Source organism: Capra hircus, chromosome 23, assembly GCF_001704415.2.
Source record: "Capra hircus breed San Clemente chromosome 23, ASM170441v1, whole genome shotgun sequence".
NCBI classification, from domain to species: Eukaryota; Metazoa; Chordata; class Mammalia; order Artiodactyla; family Bovidae; genus Capra; species Capra hircus.
Window position 1 is genome coordinate 31,291,055 of NC_030830.1, and position 23,506 is coordinate 31,314,560.

Consider the following 23,506-nt stretch of genomic DNA (forward strand, 5'->3'; position numbering starts at 1 on the left):
CTCCATGTGAGAGTTCCCCTGCTGGGAACAGTTGCAGAGCTCAGGCCCCACTCCTAGGCTTTCACTGGGTCAATTCACTTAGTCCTCACAGCCAGCTGTGAGTTGGGCATCACTACTACCATCTGCATCTCACAGAGGGGCTGACCCAGACACAGAGAAGTCAAATAGGCCTTTCTCGTCATATCCCTGCCCAGGGATGAGGTGGGGCACCATCCCAGGCAGCTTGGGGCCAGAGTCTGAGCCCTTTAGCCCTGCTGAGTGGGAGTTATGTGTCTAAGCACCTTCTACGTGCTCAGAACCCTCCCACATGCCGCTGTTCCAAAAGCTTGAAAGGAAGGCAACGTGGATAAAAATACAAGAGGAGCGAGAATATCAAAGACGACAGGCTCTTTTGCACACCGCCTCCCCCAGATCAGTCTTGCAGTGGGTGCTCTTCCCGTATTTGTCCCCTCTGACTCTTGTCTCCTCTTTCCCATCCTTCTGGAAACCTTCCCCTTGTCCCCAAAGAACCCAAGATCTCTCGAATGGAATTGCATTATTACCCGAGATTCATTGGCTTGGGCTGCCGGATGCGGGGCGGGCACCTAGAGGATGAAGCTGGGGCGATGGAGACAGATGGAGACCGGAGGGAGATTCGATTACCTGCTTCTCCCCAAAGCCGATCCGCCTGGTAACGATGTTAGGGCCCATTATTGATAGGCTTCCTCTTGGTTGCTGCTTGAAATTTGGTTTGTCTGTGACTTCTTATATCCACTGATGCTCAGAGATGGATGAGCCAGGGCCGAGCTCGGAAGTTGCGGCAGGAGGGAGAAGGGAGGTGGCAGAAGATGAGTGCTGTGCAGACAGTTGGGGAGCAGGGGGTCAGCCAGGGTCAAGGCAGCTCAGAGCAAGGGGCATCTGGTGAGATGGGGGAGAGAAGACAGGGCCGGAAAGTGGAACATAGGGGCATCCTGAGAAGGATGGTTTACATGTGGGCAGTAATGGAGAGCTATGGTAGGCACTGAAGCTGGGGAAGTGACTGAAGCCAGGTGAGTATGGTTTTGGAGAAAAGGAGTGTGGCAAAAATCAGAGGAGACAGACTTCTTTGGTGGGGCAGTGGGTAGGAATCCACCTGCCAAGGCAGGGGACATGGGTTTGATCCCTGGGGAGGGAAGATTCCACATGCTTGAAGCAACTAAGCCTGAGAGCTGCAATTGCTGAGCCCGTGCGTCCTACAGCCCGAATCCCACAAGAGAAGACACCAGAAAATGAAGCCTGTGCTGGACCACAACAAAGAGTAGCCCCCACTCACCACAACTAGAGAAAGCCCACACATAAAAATAAAGACCCGGCGCAGCCAAAAATTTGAAAAAGGTCAGGCAAGAGAAGGATGGTGGGCATCTCTTGGCTGTCCCTTGGAGGAGAGCAGAGGATGGAAGCAGGGGTCCTCACCCCTGGTGAGTTGGGGGAGGGAAGGGGACTCACTAGGTTCCAACAGAGGCAAAATATCAACAGAAATGTGGCAGGCGTGACAGACACTGCTCTATACCTGCACCGGTGTTAGTTGTCACTCAGTCCCGAAGGAGGTCTGCAAGGCATCTTGTGCGTCAACGCGGAAGTGGAGGCCTGGGAAGAGGGAGTCGTTGCCGGGCTCCCTCAGCAGGGAGGAGGTCCAGCCAGGCCTGACACCAGTGCCTTGTTGCTATCTGATGCCAGGGCTGCGATCCCATCTGATGTCAACGCCATGCTCCTCACTGAACCGTGCAGCCTTCCAGGGCTCGGGACACGCCTGTCCTTCCCCACCCCTCCTTGCACGTGTGCTCATAACAACAACGGTAACAGTCACCTAGCCTCTGCTTACCAATAGCACATCTTATACACATCCCTTCCAGTCACGGTTGGACTTGATGACCCTCATTTGACAAGTGAGGAAGTGAAGCTGGGGGAGGTCTATGGCCTGACCAGACCGCACAGCAGGTTCAAGCTGCCTGGTCCCCTTCACCTCCCCATGCCCCATTTCCAGCCTCTGGCTCCTGAATTTCCAGATTCCACTTTCTCTAATCCTGGGATTAGTAAGGAAGGGGAAATGGCAGAGTAGCTCAGAACGAGATGCTCTCCATGGAAACTTCTCTGAGCATCCTCAGGCCTTACTCCTGCCCGCCCCCTCTCTCTTTACATCCCAGACTTCCATCTTTCTTAGCCTCAGGCTTGGGGTTTCGGGGACAGGGACTGTGCGGCAGGGCTGAGGAGGGTCTGGGGCCCATGGGCACATGGGGGTGGTGCGGCCAGGCTTCAGCCCTGGGCTTCCCATCCCTGGTTGTACCAGGGAGGGGTGTGGTGAGTTGGGGGAGGGGAGGGGGCCCTAGAGAGTGGGAGCATGTCTCCACAGGAAGCCAAGAGTCTCAGAGAAGGACCGAGAATGACTGGGCCTCGGCCCAGACCTAATCCCTCTGTACACATTCCCTTCCCTAAGGATTTTCCTTCAGAAAAATCTGTTTAATTTTCCCAGCTCGGAGACAATGAGTAGAAGGTTTGGGGTGGAGTGAGGACGAGTGATGGGGAGGCCAGTGGAGCAAATGGAAAAGCCAGTTTCTGATGTACCTCTTCCCCCAAGAAGAAACCAGGAATGCCAGCCATCTGACTACGGACAGCAGAGCTCCTGACCGGCCATATGATCAAAAAGTTTGGCTGCTGAGTGTCTCTGCTAGTTTATTTTGTTGTTCACGTGTGTTCTCAGAATAGGAGACCCCAAAGACAGAAACTGCATATGTCCGGCACAGGAAATCTCATATTGGTGAACGTAATTATTGTGGTGGGGTGGACAGGGGCGGCGGTGGTCACCGTGGTGGAGGCCATGGTGGGTGTGATGACGGTGGCCGTGTGGTGGTGGTGGGGGTGGTCACGATCCCGGGAACCCTGAAATCATGGCAGGGGTGGGGCGGGAGGGGGCTGAAGGGTGAGCTTTGTGACCTGACGCATCTGGGTCCCATCCCTGTCTCATGTTCCTCTAGCGGTCACTTGGGAAGTAAAGCCTCTCTGAGTCTCACTTTCCTCATCGGGAAGATGGGCATCATTAGGGCTATTGGTGAAGCTCAGGGGCCCATGGGGTGGGCGCTGACTCCCTCCGTGCTGCTCCATCTCCGGGGTCCTCTGGTCCCTCTGTTTGCCCTGGCTCCTTCCCTTCTGCCCACAAACTTCCCCCAGTAGTTGTCACTGGCTCTTCCCTTAAATCACCACCTCAATTCCTTCCTGCAGAGCCCCACACATTCTAAAAAAGAAGTTTGCACACATCGCTGCTTCTTCCTGGCCTCCCACTCACTCCCCAACCCCTTCTTAGCAGCCTCCGGGTTCCCGACACTCTTGACGGAAATTGCTCTCGGAATGAGCAGAGTCCTCCTCCAAGCCTCAGCCTCAATGTCTTGGAGGAAATTGACCCTACAATCCTCAAGGCTTTGAGAGAGCCTCTTCCTGGGATGGCTGGGCCTGCCTCTCCCTCCTCCCCACCGCCTGGCGCGTGTTCTGCCTCCCTCTGTCCCCAAGGACGTGCTCTGGTGGCATCTCCTGGCTTTGCTCATGTTCTTCCGGTGCTGCCTGGTGTGAGTCCAATCTGTGCACAGACAGCTCCCAAGTCCATGTCTCTGTTCTACAAGATCGCCTGGTTAGAACCCCACTTCTGGCCACTGTAGAGGTTTCTCTGCTGGATTCCCTCCAACCCAGTAAAGGAAGGTGTCCAGTGCCAAACTCACTGTGTTCTCCCCAGGTCTACCTGCCCGCTCCCCTTCCTATCACCCTCATCTTTCCTATAAATTTCCATCCACCCACCAGTCCTGTCAATTTACCCCGGTCATGGTTCTTTTAAAATGAACAGGGAATTTAATTTTATTTTCAAAACATTTAGACTTTGTTCAAAACATAAACTCAACATTTAACTTTGCCCTTTGAATGTTTATAATCCTGATTAGCCAACCCCCTTTGGTATTAAAGTCAATGCATTATATAAATCCCAGATCTTTTTTTTTTTTTTAACTCAGAAACATAAACTCTGCTGTGACAATCCATAACATGCTAATCTGTGTTGTGCAAACTGTTGGCTTAAAAAAAAAACCAAACACCTTTTTAATGCTGTTGCAAATGTCTCAGAAGTTTCCTATACATCATGGTGCAAAACAGGAGACTAGGAAATGTAGATTAACCTTACAGCTGAAGGTAATTAGAGAAGTAAGAAATATATATAAATGTAATAAAGAATCTGCCTGCAATGCAGGAGACCTGGGTTCGATTCCTGGGTCAGGAAGATCGCCTGGAGAAGGAAATGGCAATCCACTCCAGTATTCTTGCCTGGAAAATCCCATGGACAGAGGAGCTTGGCGGGCTACAGTCCATGGGGTTGCAAGAGTCGGACACGACTTAGCAACTAAACCACCACCATATATATATACACATGGGTATATATATATGAAAACACAAGCCAACAAGAGACTGTTTAAAGCATCTAAGTGCCAGTAAGATCAATAAGGCCCTAGAGAATCACTGGGCTGAGATGTGGAGATGAGGGGGTTATTCCTGGTTTCAGAAATGCTTTTCCTTTGGGAAGGAAGGAAACAGCTAAGATGCTGCAAGGTTGATCAGTGCTTTTGAGTGCATCCTGGGTGGTAAGAGATAGGCCTATCAAGAGAAGTGTTTGGGGACCCCCCCTTGCTTTGAATGGGGACCCTAAATGCAGCTCAGCTCAGACTTATCCTAGTTCCTAAGACTGGATTAAGGTGATCCAGGACTGGCAGTGCCTTCAGGCTCTTGTAAATCCTCTTTGGAAGAAGTTATCATCCTGGGGTTAGATAATTTCTACAAATGATTTTGCAAAGACAGTGTCCAGGCCATAAACACACAAAACAAAATCTCACAAAAACAAACAAAAAAGACTCCTCTCAAAACGTAAAAACCAAAAATGAGACACATGATGAAACAATACAAATACATAGTACATAAGAAAAACATATATAACAACCTCTCTAGATGTTGGAGTTATGCATGCAGATTTAAAATAAAAAATGTAGGGAATTCCCTGGTGGTCCAGTGGTTAGGTCTTGGCGCTTTCACTGCTGGGGCCCGAGTTAAAAAACTCTGTAGAGGACTTCAGATCATGCAAGCCTCATGGTGTGGAAAAAAAAATGCTTAGCATGATCGAGGAGATAAGACATAATTAAGAATTTGGCAGATTGGCAAGGATGCGGAGAAAGGGGAATGCTTGGCAAACTTGGTGGGAATATAAATTGGTGTAGCCATTGTGGAAAACAGTATGGAGACATTTCAAAAAATTAAAAATAGGACTACTATATTATCCAGCAATTCCACTCATCGATATTTATCTGAAGAAAACAAAAGACTGATTAGAAAGATATATGCACCCTTAACGATCATTGCAACATTATTTACAATAGCCAAGATATGGAAGCAACTCAAGGGCCTGTTAGGAGATGAATGGGTAAAGAAAATGTGAGAGAGATATATAAAATGGAATATTACTCAGCCATAAAAAGAATAAAATCTGGCCATTGTGACACCATGGATGGACCTAGAATGCATTATGCTAAGTGAAATAAGTCAGACAAAGACAAATACTGCGTGATTTCACTCAGTTCCGTTCAGTTCAGTCACTCAGTCATGTCTGACTCTTTGCAACCCCATGAATCGCAGCACGCCAGGCCTCCCTGTCCATCACCATCTCCCAGAGTTCACTCAGACTCATGTCCAGCGAGTCCGTGATGCCATCCAGCCATCTCATCCTCAGTCGTCCCCTTCTCCTCCTGCCCCCAATCCCTCCCAGCATCAGAGTCTTTTCCAATGAGTCAACTCTTCACATGAGGTGCCAAAGTACTGGAGTTTCAGCTTTAGCATCATTCCTTCCAAAGAAATCCCAGGGCTGATCTCCTTCAGAATGGACTGGTTGGATCTCCTTGCAGTCCAAGGGACTCTCAAGAGTCTTTAGTGGAATCTAAAAAATTTAACAAATGAACAAATAAAACAAACCGGAATAGTTATAGATACAGAGAACAAAGAGGCCAGAGGTGAGGGGACAGGAAGGGAAATAAACAGCTGAGGGGGATTAAGAAGTACAAACGTCCAGTTGCAAAATAAATGAATTATGGGTAAATGCACAGTGTGGGGAATATAGTCAATATCTATGTAATATTTTTGTATGATGATGTGTCATAACTAAACTTATCATGGCGATCATTTTGAAATGTATAGAAATACCAAATCGCTATGTTGTGTAACAGGAGCTAACTTAGTGCTGTAGGTCAATTATACTTCAAAAGCAAACAATTATAGAAAAAGAGACCAGATATGTGGTTAGCAGAGGCAGGGTGGGGGTAGGTGGATTTGGAGGTAGGCAGTCAAAAGGTACAAACTTTTAGTTATAAAACAAAGAAGTATTAAGGATATAATGTATAACTTGATAAATGTATATAATTAACACTGCTATGTGTTATACATGAAAATTGTTAAAAGAGTAAATGCTGGGAATTCATATCACAAGAAAAAAATTTTTTCTATTCTGTTAATTTTGCATTCATATGAGATAATGGATGTTCAGAAAACTTAAGATGATCATTTCATGATTTATGTAAGTCAAATCATTATGCTTTACACTTTAAACATACAAAGTGCTGCATGTCAATTATATCTCAATAAAACTGGGGAAAAAAAGAATTTTAGCAGAGAATTGAAACTATTTTTTTTTCAAAATGGAAATTCTAAAACTGATACTAAGAATTCAAAGGATAGGTTTAACAGCATACTAGACACAGCTGATAAAGAATTAGTTACTTAGAAGTTAGCTGAGAAAAAAATATCCAGAATGAAGCATGGGAAGGTAAAAGAATAGAAATATAGACAGTCTATCAGACTAGAAGAAACAGTGAAAAGCTCAAGCGACTGGGATAGAAGCAAGATATGAAGGGATAATGGCTGAGAGCTTCCAAAAGCTGAGAAAAGACACTGATCCATTTATTCAGTACACTCTGAGAGCCTAAATCGGGATAAGCAGAAGGGATATACACCTATGCCTATATGAATAAAGTGAAAGTACATTTTTACTATTAGATAAAACTAAAAGCTGAAAATTAAAGATAAGGAAAAAATCTTAAAAACAGAGAAAAGCAGTGCTCGCTTCGGCAGCACATACTAAAATTGGAACAATACAGAGAAGATTAGCATGGTTCCTGCACAAGAATGACACGCAAATTCATGAAGCGTTCCATATTTTTACTACCCAGCAATCTCACTCCTAGGCATATACCCTGAGGAAACCAAAACTGAAAGAGACACATGTATCCCATTGTTCATTGCAGCACTATTTACAATAGTTAGAACATGGAAGCAACCTAGATATCCATCGACAGATGAATGGATTAAGAAGTTGTGGTGCATATACACAAAGGAATATTACTCAACCATAAAAAGGAATGAGTCAGTTCTAATGAGGTGGATGAACCTAGAGCCTATTATACAGAGTGAAGTGAGTCAGAAAGAGAAAGACAAATACTGTATTCTAACACATACATACAGAATCTAGAAAAATGGTACTGAAGAATTTATTTACAGGGCAACAATGGAGAAACAGACATAGAGAATAGACTTATGGGCATGGGGAGAGGGGAGGAGAGGGTGAGCTGTATGGAAAGAGTAACATGGAAACTTACATTACCATATGTAAAATAGATAGCCAATGAGAATTTGCTGTATGGCTCAGGAAACTCAAACAGAGGCTCTGTATGAACCTAGGAAAAGGGGGTGGGGAGGGAGATGGGAGGGAGGTTCAAAAGGGAGGGGATATATGTATACCTATGGCTGATTCATGTTGAGGTTTGACAGAAAGCAACAAAATTCTGTAAAGCAATTATCCTTCAATAAAAAATAAATTATATAAAAAACCCAGAAAAGCAGAGATTGCGTTCAAAGGGATAACAGATTGGATACACAACTGATTTCTTAATGGAAAAGAGCGGAGGCCAAAAGACAGTGGGATTCTTTAGAGGGCTGACAGAAAATAACCACCAACTTATTTTTCAATACCCAGAAAAAAAATTCAAGTAAAGAAGAAATAAATACATTTCAGTCTAATAAAAATCACAAGAATTAGTCACCAGTGGGCCCACATTAATAGAATATTTTCAGGCAGAAAAAAATAATCCCAAATGGGAGGTCAGAGGTGCAGAAAAGAATTAAGACCAATGAAAATGGCAAATATGTGAGTAAATATCAAATAATACTGGTTGTATAGAAAAATAATATCATAGGGTTTGTGGGGAGTTAAAGCCCCAATGTCTTTGCCTATATTTTAAGGGAAGAGAGTAAAAGAATCAGTTAATATTAGGATTTGTTAAGAATGCATGCTGTAATCTCTGGGTAACTACTAAGACATTGTAAAAGAGTAAATAACTTTACAAAATAATGGAGAAAGGTAACTGGATGAAATAACAGATGCAAAGAAAGGGGAGAGGAAACATAGAATAGATAGAATATATAGATGGCAAGATTTAAAAAAAGGGAAAAATAGATTTTAAACCTAAATATAAAGATAATTTTATTATATGTAAAATTTTCCTATTCAAAGGCAAAGACTTTCAGACTTATTTTGGATAAGAACAAAATTCAACTATATACTGCTTACATAGAGTTACCTGAAATACAAAGAGAAAGGATGAGAAAAGGTATAACATATAACACTAACAAAAGCAAAAGGCTAGTGTAACTACGTCAAAATAGGACTAGATTTTAAAGCATTACTAGGTATAGAGTTACTTCATATGATATATGGAGAAGGTGATGGCCCCCCACTCCTGTACTCTTGCCTGGAAAATCCCGGGAACGGGAGTGCCTGGTGGGCTGCAGTCCATGGGGTCGCAAAGAGTCAGACGTGACTGAGCGACTTCACTTTCACTTTTCACTTTCATGCATTGGAGAAGGAAATGGCAACCCACTCCAGTGTTCTTACCTGGAGAATCCCAGGGACGGGGGCGCCTGGTGGGCTGCCGTCTATGGGGTCGCACAGAGTCGGACACGACTGAAGTGACTTAGCAGCAGCAGCATATGATATAAAGCTGAATTCATTGTTGCTGTTTAGTCACTAAGTCACATCCAACTCTTTTGCGACTCGGAAGATATAATAACTCTACATTTGCATGCACTTGATAACTTGGCATCAAAACATAAAGTAAAAATTGATAGAACCAGTTATTATACTTCAGATTCCTTCTCTGCCTTCCGGGGGTCACAGAAGCTAAGCATTTCAGCAGTCAATGTCCTCTCTCAGAAATATCCTATCTAGGACTTGCTTGGTGGTCCAGTGGTTAAGACTCTGAACTTTTAATGCAGGGAGGTGTGGGTTTGATTCTTGGTGGAGAAACTAAGATCCCACATGCCTGCCGCATGATGCAGGCAAAAAAAAAAAAAAGAAAGAAATATTCTACCTAGTTCACTTATGGAGTCACTTTTAGACAGGGAGCCGTCTTGGCTAACTCATGCCACCTTGTATGTAAAGAATGTGTGTTGCAAGATACAATCAATGCCTTGCCCCATCTTACAGGTACTCACCGTTTTCCTACACAGCTACCTGGTAGCTTCCAACTGCAAGCACCTGAGACTATACCTGAGGACTTTTTCTGGCTGTAAAGCCTGCTCCTGCATGTGGAGCATTCCAAAAGTGCCAGAGAGTTAATGCTCCCAGGAGCAACCCCTCAAACAATGAATGGTGTGAGTCAGTGGATAAATTCTCCCAGCTCCTTTGCCCTTTAAGGATTAACTCAGAAGTGTGTGTTCTTTACTGTCTCTCAGAGATTTCCAGCAAGACTGATCTTTAGTTGCCCACAGGGATAATTGGCTTGATGTAACACTTTTTTTTTTTTTTGCTATCCTCCTTTTCCTGCCTGATTTCTCCATTCCCCTACTGTTTATCTTTGAGATCATCTCCCAAACAAATGATTTTCAAATCCTTTGTCATCTTCCTCTTTTTTTTTTTTTTCTGCTCTGAGTGGCATGTGGGATCTTGGTTCACTGACCAGAGATCAAACCCGTGCCCCCTGTAGTGGAAGCACGGACTCCCAACCACAGGACCACCGGGAATTCTCTCAAGTCCTTTTCCTAGGGTCTACTTCCAAGGGAACCCAAACTCAGATAATATCCCTGGTTTAAATGCTGAGGACATGGCCAATCCCTGCAATGTGGCTTGGCTCTGAGGTGGTCTCCGTCTTCTCACCCCATCCCCTTGATCCTGTTCTCATCCATGACATCATGTGTGTCTTTCTTGAGGAATGTTCAGACCGCAGTTTCCTGGCCCTATAATTTCCCTCCCATTGCTTCTCCATAGGCAGCCTCAGGAAACTTGCTATGAAGCAGAGAGCTCACCACTGCCCGCCTTCTACTCTGATATCTTCAGTAGCTTCCTATTGCCTGTAGCAGAAAATCCTAACCCTCAATTGACATGCAAAGTCCTCTGTGCTCCAGCCTCAATTCACCTTCCAACTCCTTCCCATCCTTCACTGCTTTCTCCCCAAAGTCTGTGCTTATTTCTCATCGACCTTCACTCCTGGGCATCAGTCCTCATATCCCATCATTTCCTATTATGCTCTCTCCAACTTTCAGAAGTCACAGGTCTACGGAAGTGGAAGTGTTAGTCCCTCAGTCATGTCTAACTGTTTGTGATCAGATGGATTGTAGTTCACCAGGCTCCTCTGTCCATGGAATTAATTCTCCAGGCAAGGATACTGGATTGGGTAGCCATTCCCTTTCTCCAGGGGATCTTTCTGATCCAGGGATCAAACCCAGGTGTCCTGCATTGCAGGCAAATTCTTTACTCTCTGAGCCACCAGTCCATGAGCCAACTTCTAAGCCTCTGCTCAAATGACATCTCTGTGAAGCCTTTGCATGGGTCTCACTTTAGTCTTTTACTCTCCCATAGTGCCTCAAACTTGGTGACTGCTGGTGGCATATTGAACAGATGACACTGATATTCTCAAGAGGGAGAATGCCTGGGTTCCCCTCGTGGGATTGCCTAAAAGACAAATGCGCATGTTATCCTGGGCCAGTCCCTTATCCTCCGTGGCTCTTAGTTACTACAACTACACAGTTAAGCACTTTCAGCTAGAACCAGTGTTTATCCAATGAAGGAAGGAATCTGTCACTGTGCAGATTGCCTTGTGCACTGTGGGACATTTAGCATCTCTATCCCACAGCACTCAATGCTAAAACACCCCTAATAATTGTTCCAGTGAAAAAGACTATTATGTTTTTGAATACTCTAGAGCATCTCCACCAGACTGGGCGGTTCCTTAGGATCTTCTAAGCTCAGATACTCTTTGGTTGCTATGAAGAGATCTCGGTAGCCAGGAACCATGCAGAGGTCTGGGCAGTGGGTCAATGATGGGGAAAAAGCTGGAACCAGACTGGAGATGATGCTCAGGCCATGTCCTGGCACCTGAAGACAGAACTGGGGTCCAGCATTCTAGCCTTCAAGGGGCACAGACTCCTTGCCGGCTCGGGCTGGACTCCCGATCTGAGGGGTTTCAATCTTCCCTGATGGGCTGGCGTCCAGACGTAGGTGATGCTCCCAATAAAGAATGGGTCACCCACAGGACTCTATGGGGCTGGCAGGGCCAGGACTCGGTTCGGGCTTGGCTGGCATCATGGGCTATCAGTGGACCTGGAACAGCAAGTGAAAAAGTGAGTGTTCTTACACAGGCCATCATAGGAAGCTGGGTGGGGTGAATGGGGACAGCTGTGACATGGGGAGCAGGAGAGGGCTAGAGACCGACCACTCGCCATGCGGGCAGTGACTATGGCTGTAACAGCAGCACTCCTACTGGGGGAGGCTGCAGACACACTGAATTGTCTAGACTGGGTAGTGGGGGCAGGGTGGAGGCAGAGAAATGTTGCCATGTTAGTGGGAGGTGAGAGGTGGCAAGGATGGCTGAGACAGCTGCAGGAAAGCCTTTCCCCAGATGGAGCGCATGGCTGGGGCTCCAGGGAGAGTTGCCCAATGTTGAGAGCTCAGGGTGAGTTTTCAGGAGGTTCTGGGAATGGCTCCATTCATTGATTCACCGAGTTATCCATTCAACAAGTATTTCTGGGGCTGGAATGAGACCACCCCAACCTCATACGTGTTCTGGGATCATAGTTCATCCGGTGTGAGGTGTCAGGGCTTTGGTGACTGATAAAGGAAGAACGTGGAAGGAGAAGAATTTGTCAATATTTATCCAACTGGGACCAGGCAAGACTGGTCTGAACAGAGGCGGCTGGCCTTAAGAGGGTGAGGGAGGGGGAGAGCTGGAAAGGTACCACAGCCCCTGGATCTCATGCACACAACCATCATAGCCTCTAACTATTTTGCAGAGGAACAGAGGCCCATTCCTGAGTTCAAAAGGGCATTCCTTCGGGCTCACCCAGCTTGAACAGTCCTGAGAATCTCCAGCTGCCCCTGATCGTGAGGTTTGCAATCTTTAGATCTCAGGGGGTGGCTGCCAGAGTGGGAGGGAGACACTGTGGCCACCACGGTCCTTCTGACAGCAACCCCTGTCCCCACGGTAACACATCCATCAGTTTGCTGCAAGTCTTTCGACACAGCCAGCCTCCTGACATCTGCTCACCCTTGGGCCAACTGATAAAACCAAGATTTTGGACTTTCCACAGTAAGGACCAATTCTTGGTGACGCCACTAGGCAGTCAGACAAGTTAGCTAATATTTTCTGAGTACTCATTCTTTGCTTGACACTGCACTCAGCAATTCAGAGGTATTAACTGAATCAATCTTCACATTAACCTGGGAGTAGGTACTATTGTTAGATCCATTTTACAGATGGGAAAACAGAGGTATGGAGAGAGTGGGTAACTTGATAACTGGCAAACTGGGGCTCAAATCCAGGCATGCTGATTCCAGAGGCTCCAGAAGACTGGCAATAGGCTGCCTGAAGCAGACTGCACTCCCACCCCACCCGCCCAAAGTTTAGAATGGCCGGATTGGGACTCCCCCAAGCCTGCAGTCAATTTCTGGTCATACCACCAATTAGCTCTGTGACCTGAAACTCATCACTCACTCTCCCTGAATCCCCATTTCCTTCCTGGTTGAATGAAGGGGTTGAACTGCATGATCTGGAGCTCAGTTCCAGCTCTGACATTTTAAGAGGTTTCATCAGGCTAAAATAAGCAGCAGGAGGCACTCTGTGGTTGGGAAACGGCAGCCTGGGATGTGCGTGCGTGGAGACCGGGAGGCTGCCGTGGTGAGGGGGTGTAGAGGGCTAATTGTGAGTGCATGAGCTCAGCTGGGGGTCACTTTCTCCGTTTCGTGCCCGCAGCTGGCAGTGAGTCACTGATGGGTCATCAGCCATGACAGGGCTGCCAGAGACAGGGCAGACACTGCACGTAGATGAAAGACCCGTCCAACCTGGTCCCAGCCTCGGGGGTCCCAGGCGGCTGCATGTTCTTCCCAATTCCTGTCTAGTTGCTACTGCACCCTGCTAGGAGGCACTTCATCTCTGTCTCCCTGAGCAGAGCACCCCTTCCCATCCCAGCTTTGCCAGCCATGGCCCCGGCGCTGGGTGCCCTCTGTGTGGCAGCGGTGGGATAGTGGCAGATAACACATGGTCCCTGCTCTTAGGAAGCCCACAGGGGTGGAAGGTGCATCTAGGCATGGGCCAGGCACATGTCTCAGGCTTCTGAACTTGCCAAGGTAGGGGACTCAGAGTCAAGGTGCTGCCCTCTGCCCATCCCTAGGCTCTGCAGACCAGGTCATTGGCCGGGGGTCAGGTTCCTCCTTCCCAACCACAAACTCCACTCTGAGGAGGAAGCTGTTGGAGGGGCCCTCGACCTCAGGTTAGACTCCTGTCAAGGGGTCATCCTCTGGGAAAGTGGCCCAAAGCGGGTTCCGGACGGTGGCCTCCTTGGGAGAGCTGGGAGGTGAGGAGTCGGGGGGAGCTGCTCCCAAGACGCCTCTCTCCAGGCCTCACCATGTCATTCAGCACCACACGTGTGGCACTGCTGGAAGGAAAAAAAAGTGCACTTTCTTCTGCGTGCACGTGTGCGCACGTATCTGTGCTTCTGCAGACCCTTGTCAGTACAGACCAGCTGCACGTGTGTGTGTGTGTGTGTGTGGCAGGCACTTGCCTGTCTATGTGTGAGGAGTGTGTGAGCCTGTGAGTTGTTCTTGTCACTGGCTGGCACCACTCTTTGCCATTAGTAACATCGTCACTCACGGGGGCCAGGTCACCAGAGCCTTGGAAGAGGCCCCACCTGACCAGCCTTGCCCAACAGCCACAACCCGTGGCCCATTTGCCCCCCAGCCCTCCTCCCTGCATGCGGCCTCTTTATTCACCACCCCACCCCCTCACATTGCTGACCAGGCAGCCGGGCAGGACCCCCTCCTCTGTCTTTTACTCTGCCTACAGCATCTTTGGCACTGGAGCCACCCCCTGGCTCCCTCCTCACCTCCTCACTTCCCCTGTCATCCCTTCCTCATCTGTTCAGACTCAGTATAGACGCGGACTCCTCCTACAGGAAGCCCTCCCAGATCTCCCTCTTTGCCCTCAGACTGTAGAACCTAAGACGGCACACCCCACGTGGAATTTATCATAGGGTTTTTAGAGACTAAAACTCAGTACACCTTTTTAAATGAATGATCTCTGTGGGCTTCATATTTTTTATCTGTAAAATGAAAATAATACTATTTGACACCAGTGTGCTGAAGAGGGAAGCAGATGATGAATGTGAATTTCCTGTCACTGTGCCGGACATTTTACAGACGCTCTTCATGTCCCTGCCCTTGAACGTTTATGGGTACATGTTCTTTTCTGTTTAAAAACATCATACGTTTTCAAGGCCTTTGGCCCCAAAGCACAGCTGGCTTCTTGCAGCTCAGGTCTCTACTGCAATGTCACCTCCTCACGGAGACATCCTTTGATGACTCTAAACAGCCCCAGCCACCCAGCACTCTCTGCTCCCATGGTTGTCTCCTCGCGACCTGAACTTGATTCCTTTGTGACTTGTTGAGTTGTCACTCACTCCCTAAAACATGTGCACCACGAGGGCAAAGACCTAGGCTGACTCTTCTGTTCCTGGAACCCACAGTGTCCAGAGCCATGCCTGGCACATAGCGGCGATCCTGGAGTTTCCAGGGCTCAGGCTGTGAAGTCTCTAGGGGACAAATGTCAGTGTGTGCGTGCGTGTGTGTGTGTGTTAGTTGGGATAGAGGATGGGGAGGTAGCTCGGAGGTGGCTCTGCCCCATCCCCCATCATAAATCCCAGGGAGGTGGACTTGGGGAGACGTTATGTTCCTCCCACATGCTCTCTGGGGGAAATCAGGAACATGGACACTCCAGGACTGCTTGGGGTATCAGGGAGTGGGCAGTACTTACTTTACCTGGTGACTCCTGAGCACAGTCCATCTGCCGGCTAGGAGGGACAGGGCTGCTTCTGCTGTTCCCCACTTTGCAGGGACCCTCCCCACTGCCCTAAGCCAGGGCCCCAGACCCAGTCCTGCCTCTTATCACACCATTTTCTTCCCTGTATGGTATCTGCTCATCTCCTCATTCTCCTGTCTCCAAAGTCTGACAGGTCTGCTCCCCACTGCATTCTTGCTGGTCACCAAATCCTCACACTTCCAGCTTTGGGGGTGTTGGGAGGCTCCCTGTGTCTCCTGTAGTGGGGAATTCTACCCCACTGGGGCTCCCTGGGGCTCAGCCCCCACTCTGCCACTCTGGCCCTCATCCTGGGGCTGGCGAGAGGGATTCCAGAGAAAGGCTGCCAGAGGCTTCCCCCTCCTCCTATGCCTGCTGCCCCTCCTGCTTGGGGAGGGCACTCAGTCCCTACCAAGACTCTAGCTCAGAGGGTTTGCATGGACCCAGCTTTGGACCTAGGCCCTTGCCCAGCCTCAGTGGTGTTACCTTGTGTCACAAGGACTCCCCCTACTGGCTCTGCCCCCACCCCGACCCCCACCTTGTGACCTCTCAGCCCTGCTCCCCACACCGGGGCGGCCCCCAGTCCCAGCCTCATCCCCAGTTCTGGAGCTCCCAGATGTGGCAGGGCCCCAGAATGTTTGCTCAGGGGATTTCAGGGTTCAGAGGTTTGTGAAGTGTGCTCTGTGTTGTGCCCTGGAGCCATTCTACATGCACATGTGTGTGTGTGTGTGTGTGTGTGCATGTGCGTGTGCACATGTGTGTGATGGATTGAACCCTGGGGCTCTGGACCCCCACCCCTATTTTGACCATAGAACTCCAAACTTTTTCAATGTCACCAGTGGAGACGCCACATAAGTTACTATTTAAGTAATAGGATCCATTATTTTTTAAAAAGAAAGGTTCACAAACCATGAAACCTAGAGCAAACTCATTTCAGGTATGGGGAAACTGAGGCCCAGGGAGCAAAGGACTTCTCAAGGTCACAGTGGAGTCAGTGGCAGGGCTGGTACCATACCAGGCTGCCTGGCTCAGAGGCTGGTGTTTTTGCCAAGACCAGGCCGAAATGTCCCTCTCAGGAGGTGGCAGGTGGGGGCCGGGTGCCAGGAAGGCCTCGTCCAAAGAAGCGCGTTAAGGTCACAGGCTCCCCACCCCTCGGGCCCCTTGTGAAGTGCCTGGGAGAACAGTTGCCCTGGAAAGGTCGCTCAGTTCTGAACTGGAGGCTTGAGGTCTGGGAGTGGAAAGGGGCGGGATGAGGAAGGAAGAGTGGAGTGGGGTCGGGGACAGGGGTTCATCTTCTGGGTCAGTCATGCCTCGTCCCTAAATTAAAACACCACTAATAAATCACTTCTTATTAAAAAAAAAAAAAACCAACACCAAATGCCCTCCTGTCATTCTGAGACTGCTTTTCCATTCCCTACCCCCCCATCCCCCGTGATCACTCTGACAGTCCTCCTCAGGAAGATGAAGGCACCCCCCCACAGTGCCTGTCCCAGTGGAAGCTGCCCCTCGCCCCAAGCACCTGACTTCCAGGCAGAGGAAGCCGGTGGCAGGCATAGAGGGGGCTGGGTGGCACTGAGGTGATGACTTCAGGGCTGGGAAGGCTGTGAAGAAGGGGGCTGGCATTTCCATCTCAGGAGTCCTGTGGAACCTCCCCCTACTGGCAACGGCAGGAATGGCACCGTAGGGGGGCTTGCGGCACCCCCCGCCCCGAGTCTCTTCCTAGTGGACGATGGGCACCTGGGAAAACGCTATGGAATGAAGAGTTGTGTTCATCCTCCTCCTCTAGCCCCTCACAATCACCAGTCTCGGCTCCCCCGCCGCCCCCAACACCCCTGTCCTTTAGAGACTACAAGGACTGAGTTATTCTTAGTAGGTTTCATTCATCAAAGCATGACAAACGGTGTCCTGGAAGGAATGCCTGGGAGCAGCTGAGAGCCAGAGGGGTTGGGTGGGGTGCAAAAGCCTCATCTGAGGGGAGAATCCAATGTCTTCAAAGAGCTCTAGACTGAGGGGAGCCATGGCCCTGCCCTCAGGGAGCTCCCTATGATAGAGGGTGCTACTCCCGCACCCATTCATTTAGCCCTCAGTGAAATCCCAGTCTGAGTCAATATCCTGCCCTCAAGGAGCCTGTAGTCTGATGGCAGAAAAATACCATGTCACCCCTGCTGGAAAAGATGTGGTGCCTACCCAGGGCAGAGATTGACATACAAGATGAAAAACGGGGCTGCCAGAGGGGTTCTCAGAAATATAGGCAGCCACCACCTGTGGGGAGCCTAAAGAGGGGCCTGGAGGGACACTCAACTCTGCATACTTAAGGAGAAACATGCAAGAACCACGAAGGGGCAGCAGCGCCGACTGAGATCCTAGAAGATGAGGGAAGATGTGAAGGCTCAGGCCGGGTGGGCTGATCTAAGCCAAGATCTCAAATGCCTTTGGGGACTTAGTCTGGCCACACGTGTCTTTGCCAATGAGGAGGGCAGCCTGCATGTCATAGGATCTTACATTCAATATAAAAACCACATACACACTGAAGGCCAAACAAAATCTCACTAAAGGTTTAACTTGGCCCAAGGCCATGAGTTGGCAACCCCTGGGCATCAGGAAAGAATTCCTGATAGAAGAGAGGTTTGAGCCTGGTTTGGATGAAGAGGCTGACAGACAAGTTGCTCCCCTCAAGTCCTGGCCACCAGGCTTGGGTTCTGTGTGTTCAGGGCCTCCGCCCACCCTTCCTGGGATGAGAGACTTGAGCCACTCTTCACCAGTTCACTTGGAACCAACAGGCCACAGCTGGTCGGCTGCCAATACTCCCAGTCTGTAATGGGGATATCACCTTTCTTCGCAGAAATGCAATTCCCCTGTTAGGAGAAGGAGCCTGTCCGACTCTTTAAATGAGCTGATCTGGAAGTTCTGGCTGGGTGGCCTTCCCTAAGAGCCTTACTTCTCTGAGCCTCATGTGCAAAATGGGATACTATTGCCCAGGCGCCCTACCCACCCCTGCCCCGAACAGTTAACTTTCCAATGGACCTCAGTGGAGAAAGTCCTGCCCCATTCCCCACTCTCCCAGTCCCTTCCAGCAGAGATCTCAAACACTGTAGCCTTACAGACGGGGAGGGGCCCCTTCAGGCCTGGGGTCAGGTTTCCAAGTCCTGCACCTCCCCATTCCCCATCCCAGGTGGGGTCTCCTAGCTCTCTCCTGGGACCAAGGGTGCAGTCCCGCAGGGCGGCAGGAGGCTATGGGAGGGTCCGAGGCGAGCACTCCTGGGGACAGGGGGCGAGGGACAGGGGACAGGTGACGGCGGTGTTCCAGGACCGGGGAGGGACGGCCTAATGATGGCGCGTTGGCCCAATGCCACTGAGAGCCGCGGAAGAGGGCGGCGGTGGGTAATCAGAGCGCGTTAGCAGTGCCCCTGAAATACTGTAATTTTTCCGCGCGCTGCGGGTGTGTTGGCGGAGGTGAAGCGATGCGGGCTCGGCTCTGAGTCAGACTCGCGGAAGCCCGGGTGGGGACGCAGGGGACGGCAGAGGCTGCGGAGAAGGGACTCTTGCCCGGGGAGGCGCCGGCACTTTCCCCGGGCGAGGAGCCACCTGTCCCGGGGCTGCTGGCGGAGCTTCCCCACTTCCGAGGACACAGTGGGCGGGGCCTGGGGCGGGGCAGCGAGGGGCGTGGCCAGAGCCTCTTCCCGCCTCCAGGGGGCGCTCCTAGGTCCTGCGGCTCTTTCCCCAGCTTCGAGTCCGGTCCCCTGCACCCAGCCATGTGGCAGGCTCCCTGCGCGCAGGTGGACTGAAGGAGATACTGATGCATCGCGCGAGGCAGAGGCCCCCTGAATTCGGCCAGAGTCGGGCCAGTGAGAAGAAAAAAAAAGTCAGAAACATCAGGAAGGGAGTGGGAGAAGGGAGTTGAGGACGTGTGTTCCAGCAGAGCCCTGAAGTCAATTCTAGGGGAGCCAGAGGGGAGCGAGAAGGGGGCTGAGGCTGGGAGGGGAGTTTATTTATTAGCCAGATTAGCCAGTATTAATGGCGGAGCGGTGGTGGCCGGCGGCGGCCGGGGACATAGCTGGCATAGCTGGCATAGCGGCGGGGCCTCCCGCGGAGCGGGGCTCAGGCGGCTTCAAAGGGGCTTAAAGAGGCCCGTGGTGGCACTGCCACGGCCCCGCGGGGGAGGGCGTGGGCGCGGGCGGCGGGGGAGAAGGCTGCTATTGTGCACCGAGGGATTAGGGATCTGGTCTGGAAGGAATTTTAAACTGCTTCCAGCCGGCGCCCCAGGACTCACCTCCTTCACTGCTCCAGGAGCAGGAAGCACGCTCAGATGTTTACCTCCATTTCCATGTCTGGGTGTGTGTGTTGGGGGGGTGTCCTCCTGCCCTCGGACTAGGGGCATCTGGGGTTGTCAGCTTTGGCAAATAACAGTACAGGACGTACAGTTATGTTTGAATTGCAAATAAACAATGAATACTTTGTATAAGTATACCCCATGTATTATACGGGATATACTTATACTAAACAGTCATTGTTTATCTGAAATTCAGATTTAAGTGGATTTTTTTTTTTTTACGTCTTGTATTTGTTTTTCTAGCAGTCCTAGAATCACCGAAATGTCTAGTCTGCGTCTGCAATAGATTGGGGGCTTCCTAAAAATGCAGTGGGGCTGTGTGTCTTTCTACCCTGGGATGGTACGTTTTCTGAAGCCAGATGCTGTGTTTCACCTTTCTGATGGAGTTCTGATGGTAGAGTGCATATTTCCATCACAGTAGAAGCTTCCTGAGGACAGAGGCTGAATTTCAGATTGGAGCTTTGAGGTCAACGTTTGTGCCTTTATCCCACTGCAGGTTCCTGAGGCGGGGTCTTCGTGCCTCCTGGAGAGCAAGTCTCATCTTTTCTCTTCCCAGCACGTGGAGGCCCCTCCCCCTACTGGTATAGCGTCCTGCCTACAGGGGGCGCTGGGGGCCCAGAGGACTGAACTGCAGCTGGATGGGTCCTGTTTCTTGGCATTCAGGGTTGCAGGTTCTCTAGAGCTGAAGGACCTGGGGACTTGGAGGGTGGGTCTTCATTCTGTGTGGCTCTCGAGATGATCCTGACCCCCCTGCCTCAGCAGAAGCTGTGCCCAGCGTGTGGGAGAATATCCGAGTCTGGTTACCCACAGTTTTCTGCCAGGAAGGGGCAGGGTGGCCCTCAGTGCAGAATGGCACTGCACCCCTCCTCTCTCCCCATAACCACTGCTGCCAAGCCTCTGTTGTCCACCAGCCTCACAAACCCCACCACCCAGCCTTTGCCTGTGCTGTCCTCTGTAGCAGCACCCTCTCTTCCTGTCCTTGGGGACGGCTGACGGCTCACCACACCTCCTGGATGCTCTGGCCTTCAGCACGGTAGGAATGGCCATGTAGAATGCTTGTGCTTGGCGGTCTTGCGGTGAAAAGAGACCTCTATCTCCGTCTTCACCAACCTGGGCCACAGGGGCCAGGGAGGGGACAAAGGTGGGGGTGGGGACAGATGGGAAGGTGGGGGGACCGTAGGTGGAGGGGACACAAGAGGACGCCTCTGCCACCCTCTCCTCCCCCTCCACCCCCACTGTCGCCCCTTTCCAAATCCCCTTGTCCCCCCGGGGCCTCTGAACTCTTTTCCCTTGAAGCTCAGGGAAGCCCGGGAGAAGCCGTTTCCCACGGTCACAGCCTCAACCACCCCCACCCCCTGCTCCTTTGGCCGCAGCCACCTCAGCCTCTGCAGAGCACAGCCTGGCCTGCTCCGTCCCAGCAGGGCCCCCTCCTTGATCCCGGGAGCCTGCTGCTGTGAGTGGCATCATCACCCCACTCCTCAGGCCGCCCAGTCATCAGGTCAGCAATTAGCTACTTCCTCCCGGCTGCATGAGGCTGCATGAGGCCACCGAACGTCACAGCCCCTCCCCCTGCCAGCCGGCAGCGGGAGTGCTGGGGGGTGCCCCCACACTTTGTAGTCTGTGCCAAGTCCTGGCACTACCTTCTCCCCCCCGCACCCCCGCCCCTCACCACAGTCTACCGAGCGCTGGGGTACTGAGCCTTTCATCTGGGGAGCCCGGAGCTCCCCCCGTTCCTGGGGGTGGGAGAAGCCATGCTGCGGTCTCCCCCCACCCCCACCCCACCCCGAGTCGCCCCATCCCATTGGGTGAGAACATGGCTGCTGTCTGGGTGGAGTGATGCCTGCTCAAGGGCACCGCAGTCCTGAGTTCCTGAGTGAGCGGGTCTGGGCCTGAGACTCAGGTGTGCCTGTCCCCAGTCACAGGCGGTTTTCATCAGGCTCTCCCCTGGGCCAGGGGCTCTGCCAAGGATGGTGGCGGTGACCTGGTAAGCGGGAAGCGGTGGGGCGGCACCCTGTGGACACCCACACACGTGGGGGGCAGGCTCTTCTGAACCCCCACAGCGGCTCACACACCTGCACCAGGGCACACTCACAGATGCAGCCTGCAGCCATGCCCCCGGGTGTCCCAGGCAGGCAAACCCACCCAGAGGTACGCCACACACCCCCTTCTCCTGTGTGCACACAAACCAGCCGACATCCTCACAGACAACAAGCTGACCACCGCACCAAAATGAAAACCAGGACCCTACAGAGGAGCCCAGGAAGGTAGGATGAGAGACCACCACCAGCCCCTCTCCCTCCACGGATCCTACCCCATGGGCCAGGGTTCTTTTTGGGGAAGGGTGGGAAGGGAATGTAGTGGGCAAGTGGGAGCAGCTGTGTTCTGAGTTTGGAGGTGGGGGCTGGGGATGGATTTCCAGGGAGAATAAGAAAGTTCCAACAAATATAAACAAATGTGTGGCACCTTAGGCAGATCGTCTAACTCCCTGGGGCCTCAGCGATTGTATCTGTAAGATGGGGATAATGAGGGCCCTCTTTAAACTTGGTAGGGAAGTTTAAAGGAGGTGACTGGCTCAGAGAAGACCCCCAGCCCACATAACTGTTGAGGAGACCCTCCCAATGTCCTGTCTCTGGGTGGTGGTTTTGCCTACCAGAGCTGCCCTGGGGAGAGAAGCAGCTTTCATCCGAGGCCTTACCTGACCATGTGCTCACCGCTGGCTTTCTTCACTTCCTGGGGTCCAGCCCTGGTTGTGTGTTGGGCCTGATGGGTCGCTGCTCCGGACTGGCCTGAGGGCAGGTCCTGGGAGGGGCTGACTGACTGCCCCGCCCCTACTTGACTGGCCCAACAGGTAGCTGAGTGCTGGCTTCCAGCCCAGGGAGGGGATGAGTCAGCCCGCACCACCCCCATCCAGGCAAATGGGGTGCTGGGGATGGGAGCTTGGGTGGAGGGGCCTTCTAGGAACGTTCCTGGAAGAGGACCTGGGAACCACGCTGCTGCCTGGAGCCACCGCCTCGACCTCCCGGGCTGTACCCAGCTCAGCAAACACCCTTGTCTTTGCTTCTCACAGTCTTCCGCCCTCTTGACTCATGGGGCCGCCTGGCTACCTTGCCACGTTTCTCAGCCCTTCCAGAAGGTTGTCCAAGCCATGGACACAGGGCACACATACATACATGCTCTTGTACATGTGTCCACAGCCACATAAGGACAACCAGAGACACGTTTCCACAAGCATTCACACATACATACTCTCACTCTTCCCTTACACTTATGCACACCCACACTGACACGCAATTTCACACACACACACTCATGCACACCACACACAAACTTGCAGAGTCATAATCACCATTGTGGGTTGAATTGTCCTCGTAAAAGATATGTTGACATCTTAGTCCCCAGTCCCTTCAAAGGTGACTTTAGTTGGAAACAAAGTCTTTGTAGATGTAATCAAGATGAGATTTGACTGGATAAGGGTGGGCCCCTAATCCAATGACTGGTGTCCTCTTAGGAGAGATTTGTAGACACAGAAATAAGGAGACCCACAGGGAAGAAGGTCACATGATGATGGAGGCAGAGACTGGAGTGATGCGGCTCCAAGTCGAGGAATACCAAAGACTGCCTACACCCACCAGAAGCCGGGAGAGAGACACTGAACAGGCTCTTCCTAGAGTCTCCAGAAGCAACCAGCCCCGCCAGCGCAGTGATTTGGGACTGTGACCTCTTTTATTTTTTTTATTTTGGCTGCACTGAG

General features: G+C 50.9%; 1 long non-coding RNA gene across 1 annotated transcript; it reads right to left on the reverse strand.

Annotated features, from left to right (window-relative positions):
- On the reverse strand, positions 16,204 to 21,537 carry C23H6orf223. Its single transcript, XR_001917066.1, has 3 exons — positions 21,099 to 21,537; positions 19,696 to 19,703; positions 16,204 to 19,124 (listed from the first exon to the last, which is right to left on the reverse strand). It is a non-coding gene; the product is annotated as a chromosome 23 C6orf223 homolog (long non-coding RNA).